The 13,788-nt window shown below is 46.2% G+C and overlaps 1 protein-coding gene across 3 annotated transcripts in view; it reads left to right on the top strand.

The window, feature by feature from the left end:
* The window catches only part of SMIM14 (small integral membrane protein 14), a 53,127-nt gene that overhangs the window by 11,957 nt on the left and 27,382 nt on the right, over positions 1-13,788 (top strand). Inside the window, exons 1-2 of one of the 3 annotated variants that reach the window (XM_048072853.2) lie at positions 2,478-2,641; positions 2,926-3,156. The exons of 1 other annotated variant lie outside the window; for it this stretch is intronic. The gene's annotated coding sequence lies outside the window, so the exon portion shown is untranslated. Of the gene's footprint in view, positions 1-2,477; positions 2,642-2,925; positions 3,157-13,788 lie in introns of those variants that run through there. One more of the 3 variants, XM_048072852.2, reaches the window with a different exon arrangement.

Here is a 13,788-nt window from a genome sequence, read left to right as displayed (position 1 = left end):
CATTGGGGTCATCAGGTTTCTAGCTCTCCAAGCATGCCAAAGGAAACATACATGTTGAACAGAGAAAAATAATGAGATTTTGCTGTCAAAGAGGCAGTGCAAATAATGCAGAATGCAATACTGAAAAGGTCACCTTTTTCCTGAGCCCAGTAAAGTAAAATTGTTCACAGATATGTAGAACTTTGCAGTGACAACATGAGGGGAAGAAACAAGATTAAGGAGAGAGGAGCTGTTTGTTGCGTGCTGGCATGTCACCCAGCATGCTGCCCAACTGGCCAGACACTGCTGCATGCATATCTTATCTAGGGACAACTTCAAGAGATTACACTGTGATGTGAGTTCCTGGATGGGGTGATGTGAGAAATGAGTGAGAAAGATGTGATACAATGAGTTTCGAGGAGGCTGCATTTGAGTCAAAGTAAGAGAGAAAGTCATCACAGCTGTAGCTGTAAGTGCCATCGTTACATGCTGCTTTCTTGTAGATTGCTCAGTCTTCATCCCCATCAGCTCCTGCCTCTCCTTTGCAGACCCTTTGCAAGTTCATGTTTTTTCAGACGAGGCATCTGAGCCTGTCTAGCTCATTTAGTCTATCCCTTCCAATTTTAGGATTGTACAAATTGTTTGCCAAGAATCAGTCACTATGAGACTCTCTTCCCAATTCCAGCAGTTTCCCCAAGTGTGCTTGTCAGCCGTTTAGCAACAACAGACTGCTTGGCTTTACCCACAGGCAAGAAAATAGAAGTGTTCAGTGTTCATGCCTTAGCTTGACTGGAGGAACCTTCCTCTCCACTACTGATGAGTTGCCATTGCTCTCCTCTCTTATTTGAGCCAGGACTAGTATGGTAAGTTGTTTCTGGTTTGTGGATTTCAGGATCTTACCTCCATTTTCTAGAACAGTGACTAGCCCTAGGTACTTGGTATGGAGGGGTAGACAGATAGGCAAGGCTGCTTAATGGTGTTGGGAAACCATCTCTGCTTGCTTCTGGGATGGCTCGTTCCCTGGTAAAGGCTTAGGATGACAGCTGAGGGAGAGGTGCGAGCAAAGATGCAGCTACAGTTGATCATTCTGCTTATGACCACCCTCTGACACTGTGCAGGAAACCATTAACACAGATAACTTAACACTGTCCTGTGTTGGGCCAGGACAACCAAAATACACTTCAAGCCAGAGAAAGCCCAGCCAAGTGTACCTCGATGCAGCTGGTGTTCATGGTTTCTGTTGCACTCTAATTTCCTGGGACTGGCTGTCAAGAAACCTGTTCTTCCAGGAAATATTGTAGGGATGTCATTTTGTATTCCCAAATTAGAGATCTATTTTAGCATCCTTGGTGCCTTACCAGAGGTTCAGTTCCCTGGAACGAGGAAGAGAAGACAACATAGGCTCTCTGCACTTGAGATTTTCTGTGTGATGGCCTGGCATTGTGTCTGTGCTTCTGTTCACTTTTCAGTATTGCCACTGTTTAGTCTGGCACTGAGATGAGAGAAAGGGCTGACACATGGGTAGGGAAAGATCCACGACAAGTCAGGACTGTGGGACATGGCTAGCTGCCTCCCAGGAAGTAGGCCGTTATGCCCAGGGCCAGCCCTGCAATGGGAGTGGGCAGTTAGGCTAACCACGTTGTAGGGACAACATGGCTTTGCACACCAAAAGCTACTGGAGGGGCAAGACTGCCAACTGGCAATGCGCCTGAGACTTGGCAGAGTAATGAAGGCTTGACACGCAAAGCGTTGAAAAAAACACTCAGATGAAAACAAATGGCAACCCTATAGCCATGAAAGAAGGTCTGAAAGCCCAGTGATGGCGGAAAAGAGGGATGAGAACAGCCAGGGTTGTCCCCGTGTGGGCCGTATCAGACCGTAGGAGGCACTCGTGCTATGAGGTATTGACTTGTGGGAGCCCGCAACTCCCATCCCGCCTGCCTTTCTCGCTGCAATTCAGCAGCATCCATGTTTTCTGGCTTGAAGGATGTAATCCAGCCTTGAAAAAACTGGAGGACCAGATTTTCTTTCCTGCGTAATCCTCAGTGCCTCATGGCATGGTGTCACTGTGCCCAGGACAGGACTTGGCCCCATCCTCCTGCACGGCACCTGGCTGACCTGAGAAGCCACCACCTGAAGTTTTCCATCCTAACTTCATTCCACGCCTTCTAAACGCGTTGTTTCAAGGGAGGCTTTTATTGCTGAGGGGATTCGGGGCCAGGAGCTCCTGGCGGAGCGCTGGCCGACGAACCGCACCACCCAGCCCCTCACGCCTCAGCTCGAGGCGCGGGGAGCAGCCAGGGGACCGGCCGTATCCCACACACCGGCGGGGCTCGTCCCCCTGCCCGCTCCCCCCGGGGGCTTCATTTTGGGGCCGTTCCTTCGTTTTAGGGCCGTTCCCGGGAACTCCCCCCTCCCACCCGAGACGGCTGGGCCCGGCCGGGCCCGCTGCGGGGCGGGAGCGAGGGGCGGGAGCGGCGCGGCACCGCCCCGGCCCCGGCCCCGCCGCCGCCGCCGCCGGGAGCCGGCAGATCCGGGTCTCGTGGTGCGGGCTGACGTGGGAGCCGGCCCGGAGCAGCGGGGCCGAGCCCGGCCGCCCCAGCCCTCGTCAGCCTCCTCTTCCTCCTCCTCCTCCTCCTCCTCACACGGCGGCCGGAGCACGGTGAGCCCGCCCCCCGCGTCCCCCCGCTGTGCCGAGCCGCCCGGGCCGCGGCCCCGCTGCTCCCCCGGCGGCCCGGGGCAGTGCCCGCAGGGAGGCCGGGGCCGCGCCGCCTCTGGGTTTGGGGGTGGCCGGGGATCGTCCCCGGTCCTCTTTGGGGTTTTAGTGCCTTTCGGTAGAGGGTCTCGGCGCGCGGAAGGGTTTTGGTTTGCGCTCCGCGAAGAAGTGACACGCTGACAGCTGGGCTGTGCGCGCAGGCTGGAGGGGGAATTGGACTTGTCTTGTAGGGCACAGAGCCTCCAGGAAAGGGACGGCGTCACGCTACCGCTGACACCTTACAAATAGGATCCCAGACGGGAATTCCTCACCTGTGTGCCCCCAGGTGTGCCGGGCAGGGGGCTGCTGGCTGCGGAGACCCCAGTACAAGCCGTAGCCATCCCTCCGTAGGTGCCACCAGCTCTGGGTCCCCAGGCACCCAGCCCTGGCAGCTCGAGGCCCCAGCCGAGCTCCTCGCTGAGGTGAGCCCCGTGCGTGACCTACCTCGGAAACTTTTCGTCCCGGCAGACACCTGTTTCTCCGCTCCATCTCTGGGATCGTCTTTGGGTTATAGATTTATTGCTACAGGGAGTGTGTCTGTTACGTGCTGGTAAACATCCTTGTGTACACGCGTAGATAAGTCTTGAAAACTCATCTCCAGCGTTTAAACATAAGGACATTTTATTTTTTTTATAGCATATTATGTTAATGTTATTGTTGTGCCCAGTGGGGAAGGTGCATGGCCGCAGTGAGCTTTAGCAGGTTGCTTCTAAGAAGTCTTTCATGTTTAGCTCTTCGAGTGCTGTTGACCTTTACTCATTTATGTTACTTTCAAAAGCAGGCATCAGCTGAAAAAAAATTACAACAAAACAAGAAAAAAAATCTTCCTTCTGATTTCTTTCTGCATGCAGCAACAGAGAGTAAGGTCCCTGATAATTCCATCTCATTCTTCATATTCGTATGACTTGTCCAGATAAAAGAAATCAAGCTGTTGTTGTTGATTATTAATTTTTGCTTTTAAAAAGTGACCCTGTCACTGACAGCGTGGCTCGAAACGGTAGAAGCAATTGGTAGAGAAAAGTGATTGTAACGGTTAGCAGCACGGTCGCTGGCTCAGTCCTGAGCACCGTTCCTTCCCCTGCTGCTGAGGTAGGTGAGTGCGAGCTCTTTTTGGTTCTGTTGCCACTTTTTTTGTAAAATGAGATGTACTTTTCTCGCCCAACTCCAGAGTAGCATGGAATTCTGTGTTTTAAGTGGTTTAAGATCATCTTGTATAAGGTGCTGAAGAAGGGTGGAGGGCTTACTGGGTGTATGTTGTTGGTCATTGCACAAGACACTGGGGCACGTGCCTCTCTGGCAAGCGGGGAAGTCCCTGACCCGCTCAGGGCCATGAGGGTCCGCTTCCGAACGGAGATTGTAGTGGGAGCCACTCTGTTGTCCTGGTCGGATTATATTTTAGCCTAGCTGGCTATAGAAATAAATATTATGAGCATGGTTCTGTGGGGGGTTTCGTACGCCGTGCTTCTGGTGGTGGTTTTGCAGTACCTTACCAAAACCACAAGTCTGGTCCATTAAGTGCAAACTGCACAGCCTGCTTACCTGGGCTGCATCCTGCAGTCTGTGTTCTTCCTTTGTCCTAAAGGAAAAATGAGAAAAATACACCTGTTGTTAAAGAAGTAGTCTACATACAAACAATTTAAAAATGCTTTGTAGTTTTAATTGTTTTGTTACTGTCCTGTCTGCTTTCAAAAGCTTGATATTTGGTTTTAGGGAAAGATAGTTTCTAACTGACTTCTTGTTTCATTATGAACTTCTCATTTTCTGCTTTTATATATTTATACTTCAGAATTAGTGATGCGTGAACATTATTTGCATAACAGATGTGTAATAAAACAAACCCTGTGTTCGTGTTTCAGAATTTTCCCTCCTAGATATTTTAGGTATTTGACATATACCCTTAAAGGCCACATTTTGTCTCTGCTAAGTTCGTTATAGCAGAAAGGGACCTAATATCAAGAGTCTACGCAGAAATTCAAGCCAGCGCAATGGAAGTAGCAAGATCTTCTTTCTATTCTTTAGAAGTGCATATGAGTGGAAGTGTATGGTGCCCTGACAATACCAAGTATCACTTTCGTACGCTGTGTGCTTTGAACATTCAGGTTTCTTTTCACAACAGATGTAGAAATATTTTGGCAGATGCAGTTGTAGATAGAAAAATTGATGTCATCTGCCCATATTCTGCTTGGGAAGCAAATTAGAGAGCCCGTGAGCATACTCATATATACTATCACACTTGATGTTAAGCATGCTTTCAGTTCTAACTTCCTAGATTCAATTTATTAATACATAAAGAGCTATCCAGTTGCTAATGAGGCACCTGGTGCTGCAAGATGCTGAGTACTTGGGAGATCCAGGTGCTCCCAAGTCCCTCTCAGTGCAGTGGAAGCTGAGAAAATCTTGTGAAGTTATACCACAGAGCCAAATCTTGCAGCGCTTCATCACGTTAAGAAAGAAAAGAAGGAAGAAAAAAAATATATATGATTTTCCCAGAATAGCTCCTTCAGCTTGCAGGCCTTGACTCACCAACAGTGAGCTTCCCAGGTTCCCAAGGAACCCTGATTTGAAGAAAGCCTCAACTCCTCATTAGGTAGGAATGCACCCAGGCGTATGAGAAGGATCAGTCTGTGTTAGCGTTATTTCTGCTGGACTTCAGTAGCGGTACGACGGAGGACAACGGTCCTATCCTCCCCTTTCCATCGTGGTACCTCTCCTGTGGTATTGGTGGGGGCAGGAGGAAGCTCTCTGACAGTGACCGATGGGGCTTTTCGTGAAAGGTCTGAAGGGGGGCAGGGAGCAGCCCCTGGCATGATTGAGTGGTTGTACATTTGCATGGTTGTTAATTGAGCAAATATGCTTCAGAGGCTTAAGTCAAAGAGTCTAGCTGGTATTTTTAGAGATAACAGAACAAATTAGTCCCATTTGGGTGGGAACAGACAGAGTTACACTTGATAAAAGTTTTCCTCATTAAGATTAGTTCTGATTCTTCAGCAGCTTTGCATGCATTAAGACCCGTGGCTTTCTGGGGCTAAATATAGTTTCATTTTACTTTATAAAACTGATAGACAAATGCCAGATCCAAAGCACTGAGCTAGGGAAGAAAAGATTCTATCAAAAGGAACAGAAAAGCTGTACAAAAATGCAGCTCCAGCCATTAATACAATATAAGCATTTGCAATGCTTTATTCGTCAAATCTTTGCCAAATGCAGACCTGGAGTAACAGAGTTTTGGTTGTCTTTTGTTCACGTAGTCATATATACATGTTCATGTATGTCTTGCTGGTTAATCGTAAAAGCTTTATTTTTAGCAAGGCAATATTTTTAGAGAATCTGATAAAACATTATATGCCAATTTTCATATATAAAAAATTTATTTTCGGGAAACAAACCATCTAAATAAAATTACATGCAGATGTGAAGAAAAGTCGGGTGTTAGCTCTTCAGACAGTCGGACTAAATCAAGTGTGAAACAAAGCTTCCTGGTGTGAGCAGCATTGCTTTAACAAGAGTGCCTCTGCAAGCGGTTACTGCACCGTTAGGGGCTCACCGCTTTCGTGTCGGGCTGGGGCTGGTTAGGTGGCGCCTATCATCAGTGCCCCTGTTTGAAAATACAGGGGATGAGGATTTTATCAGAGAGCTCCACGAAATACAGAAATATTCCTGTATTATAATATCAGTATATTATATTACAGTATAATATTCCTGGATTTATGGCAATAGAGACTTTTCTGAGGCACTGAGATTGTTGGATGCTTCAGTTTCAAGTCCGTATGTAGAAGAAAAGTGTCTAAAGATGAAATCTACCTTCTTTCCTGCAGGAGGACTTTGGAGACAAAGATGCGGTACGTGTTTCAAAGCAACTAATCCTGACCTCATGAAACAGTACCACGGATTTTCCTTATGCAAATGAGTAGATTGAAAAATCTGTTGCTCGTAGGTGCAGGGGAGACTCGCACGATTTGCATAACACTTTCCCTTTGATGATCTAAACTAGTCAGCGAGTCTGCTGAGTGGATGTTATTCTGTGGTGAAAACTGGGTCTTCTTTTAGCTGAACATATGTAAATAACCAAGCCCAGAAATCCTGTTAATTGCAACAGATTCCCTCTGGTATAAGTGCTGATTAAAAATACCCTAATTGATAAGCTCAAGTTGTTTACTGCAGGTATGTAGAAAACCTGATTCAACTTCTACTGAAGGCAAAGGCAGGCATCCGCTGGCTTCAGATAAAATTTGATCTGGCCTAAAGGGGTTAGGAGTAGGGCTGCCAGGGAATAGAGCTGCTTTCATCTGAAAATTGAAAATCCTGCTATCTTTCTCAGCATGCTGCTACCCTGCTAAATCTGTTTTCTCAGTGGCAAGTTATTAGAAACATATGTCATCCCTGGAGAAAAAAAAATAAGGAAAATATTCCAAAGAATTTCAGTATAATTTTTATGTTTGTGTGGGGTTGGAGTAACATTAAGGAATAGCCTATTTTTACAGTTTTAAGGATTTAGTAAGGTATTTTATAATCTAAATAATTGTACTCTTAATAAACAAGTCTCAGAAAACTTCATTGCTCAGGGCTACAAGGCATTCTGTCTCAATGCAGTGGAAAAACTATCATTTTGTTTGTTTTCAAACTGTACTTTCTTTTGTAAAGGAGTAAGAGAATGTTTTAATATTTATTTTTGCAAAGAGATGAAATGTCTAAATTCTTAGTTCTTGAGCATCCAGATAAAGTCGCTTCAAACCAGTGAGTTACTGCAGGTGATCGGAGCTGCAGTATTTGCCCGGGTGCCCCAGCAGTTCGGAGTGAAGTGTCTTGCCTTAACTTTTTTCTTTTGTGGACTAAAAGTCCCCTCGGCTCACAAGTCCCATGGGTTAAGAGCGTGCCTGGGGGACAGTTGTCCCAGCTCAGCAGCTGTGCAGTAGCTTTGTTACGCCGCGGTAATTTGCTTATGAGCTGCAGTCCTGAGGTTCACTTCGAGCTCCTAAGTTGCTTTGGTACGTTTGAACTCGTTACTGGTAATCTTAACTTGGAAATCTTGACACGAGAGCAGAGATGCTTTGCGAATAGGTTGCGTAGTTTGTTATAGGAGCGTATTCTTTGTCAACACTTCATCTTTTAAAGGAAATAATTTGTCTGAATAAGGAAAGTTAAGTGCAAAGCACCTCTCCGGCTGGGTGACCGAAGGCAGTTTCCTGTTGTCCTTGCTGCCCCATAAAAGCCCCGCTCCCTTCCGTGAGGAGGGAGCTCCAGCTCCTCTTGCCTGTGTCACTGCTCGTTTTGGATCAGTCCTACAGGCCCTTGGCCACACAAACCTTTAGCCCCGGTGGCCGTGGCACAGCACGGGTGTCCTCCCAGCACCGATGCAGGATTGCTCTCCGCAGGGCTCTTGGGCTCAGCGCACGTGGCTTCCAGCAGCAGCACGGTGCTGGTGCAGCTCCAGGGGTGCTGAGTTGAGGGGACTGGAAATTGTTACTGGGGAATGGGAAGAGGAATGTCAGCAGAAGCCGTGGGTAGTCTCTGGTGCTATCCAAAAGCAGGAAAGTAAGCAAATTTGCCTTGGAGCTGGCTCTTCTAGTTCCGGCTCAAGGGTAAAATCCCATTAAAGTCAAAGGGGGTTCTTGCCTTACTAAGGACCACGGGGGGGGGCTCCCGGTTTGCTCTGTAAACTGGTTAGATGCAGCAGCTTAGTAATTTTACAGAGGGTAGCCCAGCCTTTTGCGTTAACGTATGTCAAGCAAAATGATTAAATTTCCATTAGGCATTCAGTGTAATAGAAATAATTCCGTTGTCCTAGACCGTTGTCGCAGTTTCTACTTTAGATATAAATGTTGAAGTGAAGCTGAAGCATTTACTTAGCAGAAAAGAGAGTATTATTCTTGGACAATGTTCTGTGCCGCTGACATCTTCTCTTAATTAGCTTTCATGTTGCAAGGGGTGAGATTTCTTTCAGGAAAATGTCATCATTTTAACAAAAGGATGACCAAATGCTGACAGCTGGAGTTTGGCAATAGCATTCTGCATCAAATATTAGTAAATGAATTCTAAAATAGCTGGACTGCTTTTTTGGTCCCTGGCTGGATGTGCATAATTAGCTCCTTTTCAAGTGTTTCGCCCAGAAGAAATGTTAGGCCACCTGCATGGGAACAAGTAAATAGCTTTTTTTAATCTTGGTGGGTCCTATTAATGCTGAATTCCCCAAGAAGCTAAACCACTGGCGGCAGGCTGGTAGCCTTCACGTCTGAAATCTCTTCCCCCCTCAGATACTGGGGACTGGCCATGAAAAGGAAAGTGGGGATCAGTACCGGAACAGTGGGGTTTGAATGCGTGGACTCTTGTCCTCTAAGGCTTGTGCTTGACACTGCCTGGCTTTAATTAAACTAAAAGAAGCATCTGTGCCATTTGTGGCTCCCTGATGAACCATTTGGCCCTGAACTGATTTACCTCGGCATGCTCTTAACCTCGTTTGCCTCGTGTGGTGTCCACAAGCAGTGCGTTTGCTGGCAGCTTTGTACCAGCTCCTGCCACCCTTGGAAGCAGCGTGAGCTTCGCACAGACCTCGGCGAGAGAAGAATCGTGATGCTTGGCTGTGAGAGGGCTTTGTCTGTCCCATAACCCTTCCAAGTTCTCTTGTGTGGCTTCTGCTTCGTTGCTGCCAGGAAGAAGTCTTCTGCTGACCTCCTTGGGACACGTCCAGGTGGCCACGTCGGGGTGAAAACACTGGTGGCTGAGCGATGCTGGTGGTGTTGCAACAGTCACAGGGTGGCGGGGACAAGGGATGCGCCAATGCTGCTGTGGTCCTGGGAGACCACTGGGAAGAAGGTGAGGAAGATCCTTGGCATTTTCTCCTCGGTTCTGAGCCAGTCCCTGCTCAGAAGCTCCTTCCCTGGTTTGGACATGTCACTGAAGCGTCCTTTTGTGCCTGGATCAGCGCTTCTTGGTTTCTTTGGTTCTGCTCCTACTTTTAAGGAGCTGTTTTATAGTAAATTAGCATTTGTAATAAGCACCAGATGGATGACACTGGAAAATTAATTCCTAATTTACTTACATACCAAATGATTTGTGAGGCAGCAGGAAAGCTTCCCATCAGCGTGCGCTGAGCAGGATGTGCCGGGTGAACAGTTCTGTTTGGAGCTCCAACTGCTCGTGATGCCTCTGTTGAAACCAACAAGAACAGCGCCGGTGCGGTACGTCTGTGTGCGCGGCTAAGCACTGCTTTCCGTGGGGAAAGGAACTGGCTGAGCTTAATCTGCATTGAAAAGTTCATCTTGGATCTTGTTAATTATCCTGAGAAAAGTTGCGGTGCAAAATACACTTGCCAACTCATTAGGCTACGGCTGGAAGTCCAGGGAGACCCGCTGATGCTTTCGAGTACAAAATCAGCTGCTTTCCTCCTCCCCCCTGGAGTTTTAAGGGCAGGGACCGAGGGGAATTGGTTTATGCTTTGAAAGTGTTGCTGTGCCTAGGAGCTCTCTTTGGGTATTGTATCAGCCATCAAAATCACTGCAGCCCTTTTCACGAGGAGAGCTAACTGGATGATCTGAACCGGGACAATTAGCTGGAGGAAGCTGTAATTGGAGCCACACTTCGCTGTGGCGGCGCAGCTCCTGGCAGGGCCCACATTTGCATCCTGCTGTTCTGCTTTCGTGCCCAGTCAGCCAGTTGGTTTTCTTTTGTCCCGAAAACTCAATGTAATGCCCAGGAGTAGGCCTGGTGGAGAAAGATCATTAGTAGTCCTCTGAGGATCTGTGACCTTCCAGGACCACTGGATCCTGGTCTGCCAACATCAGTGGGAGTATTTGCTTCAGTACCAGTCGGATGGAGCTGTAAGCGTGGAAGAAATGATGGGACAGAGCTTCCCTTGCATCGTTAATGAAAGGGATTAAAAAATTACCATTGTAAAAATAGCCAAATGGAGTGTTGCGGTGTTTCAGACCTAACTTCTGAGAGGGAATATTTACTTGAGCTATTTAAATTACAGTAATAGAGAACAGGTCGCTGGGATATTTTAATTAGTATCAATTTGTATACAAATTCTTTTTTACAGAACCTATTTTTAGCTTTGTTTGAACTGCGGAAGTTGCTTTGTGAAGGAAGTAGGAATCTCCAAGCTCCTTACTGCCAGTCCCATAACCCCAGCAACTGAAAGCTCTTGGCTAAATGGCCACCTCCACGGGATGCCTATGCCAGGTCCTTGGCTTCTGGATTCATTTTGGTTCGTCCCTGTGAGGAATATGCATCCACTAACTTCAGGCAGAGTAGCATGCATTTATTTTAAAGCACTGCAAATTTTCTCCTTATTTTCTGCCTATTTCTGTAGCTGCTTTTGTAATGTTTCTTCCCTAGTCAACTACGAACGCTTTTGTTTTCTTACGCTGTCCTGTAGCTTTATCCTGTGTTTAGTTATTTGCTTCCTTTGCTTTTTCAATGGCTCAGTTATCATTTCTGCCTTGTTCCTCCTTTATATTGCTCTGGTGATGGGAAACGTGCTGCATTTCTGGTGACAGTAATTGAGAAATGAGAAATTTCACCAAGTTCTTTGCAGGTGAAATCAGCCAGTCCCATCTGCACATGTCTCCGGTTTGTTTGTTTAAGAGAGAAACCCCAAATCCATGTCTATTGTTTTTCCACTCTATGCTCTAACCCAGTGTGAAGAGGAACGCGATGCAGAAGTCAGCGGGTAAAATTCCCTGGCCTTTCTTACTCACAGAGTTTGGTTGTACAACTGAAATAGTGGGCAGCCAAATAACGGGCTGGTGAGCTGGAGGTAGGTGGTTCATCAAAAGGCTAAAAAACCACTCAGGGTTCTGTGGCTGTGCATGAAGTACAAGTATTAGAGAAGATGGCAATCAGCAGGAAAATGCACTAGATAACGAATTCAGCTTGGATTCACTGGATTAGAATGTTTAGACTCTTTATTGATTGCTTTCTAATAAGCAATATTTCAGCATTGCCCCAGTGGAGATACCTTTACACGTAATTTCACCGTATACCTACGTGATGTTGAACTGGACTTTGTGTAACCGGGCAGGGCTGAGTGTGCCCGGTCTCTAGAAGAGGCAGGATTAGGAACAGATTTTGGAGTAACCGCTTGTACCTTTATATTTTGAAGTGCCTGGTAATGAGCCAGCTGGGGTGCTGCTCGCCCCGAGCGCTAATGGTGCCCAGTAGGACGCAGTGGCCCGGAGGAGGGGGAGCCCTAGAAAAGCAGCGATGGAGAGCGCTAGAAAAGCAGCGATCAGGAGCATGCTGCGAAGAAGATAATTGCAGAAAGCAAAGTGTAAGGTGCTCTAAGGAAACACGGGTACCAGGATGGCCGAGGTGCACCCAAGAAGGCAAGAGAGCAAATCCTTTTGATGGAAACACAGATCCTTTAGGAGATCACAGAAAATTACAGGAGGGAGGGTTTCTGCCTGTGGCAGTAAGATAAAAATGGGCATTTTATCTTTGAGGCAGTGAATCGTTCATGCTTCGTGTGGGGCTTTTGGTATTTCAGCCCTTTATCGTTTTTCAGAATGCCTGCAGAGCCTTCAACAAGTCATGTGCTTTCTTTCTACGTTTTTATTTCAATTCTTGTACAAATTTTCATTTGTTCTGCCATACTTCTCTAAAATTGAACTCAGAAGCAAAATTAACTCTATGGCTTGTTAGAGATATTTGACAATTGTGCTTTGAGATGTTGCAGTTGTCTAAAAAACAGTAACAGGGAGCTAAATAGGGGAGATTTTGTTTCTCTTTAAAGTAAGGTGGAAAGGTTCTGCTACTTGTTTGCTGTGTTGTGAGGTATTTTACTCCCAAGCACTTCTAACCTTCAATCTTAAAGGAAATAGCAACACAGCAAAAATAGTACTTGGCAGAAAAGACTCTTTTATTGCGTGTATACTATGTGTGATTTTCAAGACTGCTTGGACCCAGGAAAGATGAGACTTAATGGGTGTAAAGTTTTAGTGCTGAAGATGCCACGTTCGGGCTGTGGTAAATCTGCAGCAACTCTGGCGATGTGCTGTGTGTAGTGAGTTTCTTCAAAAACTAGAATAATAATTTTATACACTTCTTTTTACTAAGGAGTAGGGTTCACCAACACATGTACCTTGACAATCTTGTTAAACAGCATTGTATTGGAGTCACGTTGGAGAGCATCCAGCCCGTGGAAAATGGACAAAACTTCTCGTTTGCCTTCATGCTAGAAAGGAATTCAGTTTTGTAATGATTAGGGTGGAGAAAAGCAGAGTATAATTTCTGTCTCCCAGAGCTCACCAGCTGCATGCTATTCACTCAGGAGAGATGCCGCTGAATTGGGAAATAATGTATAGTCATTACAAGAATTTTAAAGTATAGAAGAGTCTCCAGGTCCAAAAAAAAAGACAACATTCAGATTGTTTTTCTGATAGTAGGATGTATAAAATGCACCATGCAGCTGTAGGGCTCAGGTTGGGAAAGACAATAAAAGAAAAAAACAATTTACAATAATTACCATAGCTGAGAAGACTCATGATTTTAAAAATTGCATAGAAATGCTTTTCAATATGGCTTCATTGCCTACAACTGCAAATAGATGCTCAAGTCGGGAGGTAATGGTGGGCTTTTATTTCTGCCTTAAATCATCAGAGACCGTCTTCCATTTTGCTCCTGAATTATAGTAGTCCTGGCTCTGACTACAGCACTTTAATTTCAGAAGTACTGTTCATGATTGCCTCCACGGGCCTCTTTACACTGAAGAAGTCATATTGACTCTTTGATGGCATGTCGTATTCGTCCACGTTTACAGGCTCTCTCCTTCGTTATGCTTTCTATCAGTTTGCTCAGTCTAGGGGCCATAACACATACCCTCGCAGCTGTTAGCACTGAGAGCGTTGGCATGTTTGCCAAACAAGTCTTCCAGCTGTTTGTAAACCCTGCATTAAATACTGCCTTGCCAATAGTGTAGCCAAAGCAAAATGCAATCATTTTAACTAGGTTAAAAGTAACTCTCTCTGAGTGCTTGCATTTATTTGGTGTCGTGGCCTTACCAATTGCTGTGGTCTCACCAGTTACTCTCTAAATCCCAAGAAAACCAAAGCTACAAT

The sequence above is a fragment of the Anser cygnoides genome, chromosome 4, assembly GCF_040182565.1.
Source record: "Anser cygnoides isolate HZ-2024a breed goose chromosome 4, Taihu_goose_T2T_genome, whole genome shotgun sequence".
Classification (NCBI taxonomy): Eukaryota; Metazoa; Chordata; class Aves; order Anseriformes; family Anatidae; genus Anser; species Anser cygnoides.
Note: the sequence above shows the minus strand (reverse complement) of the source record. Positions and strands in the feature narration are given on the sequence as shown.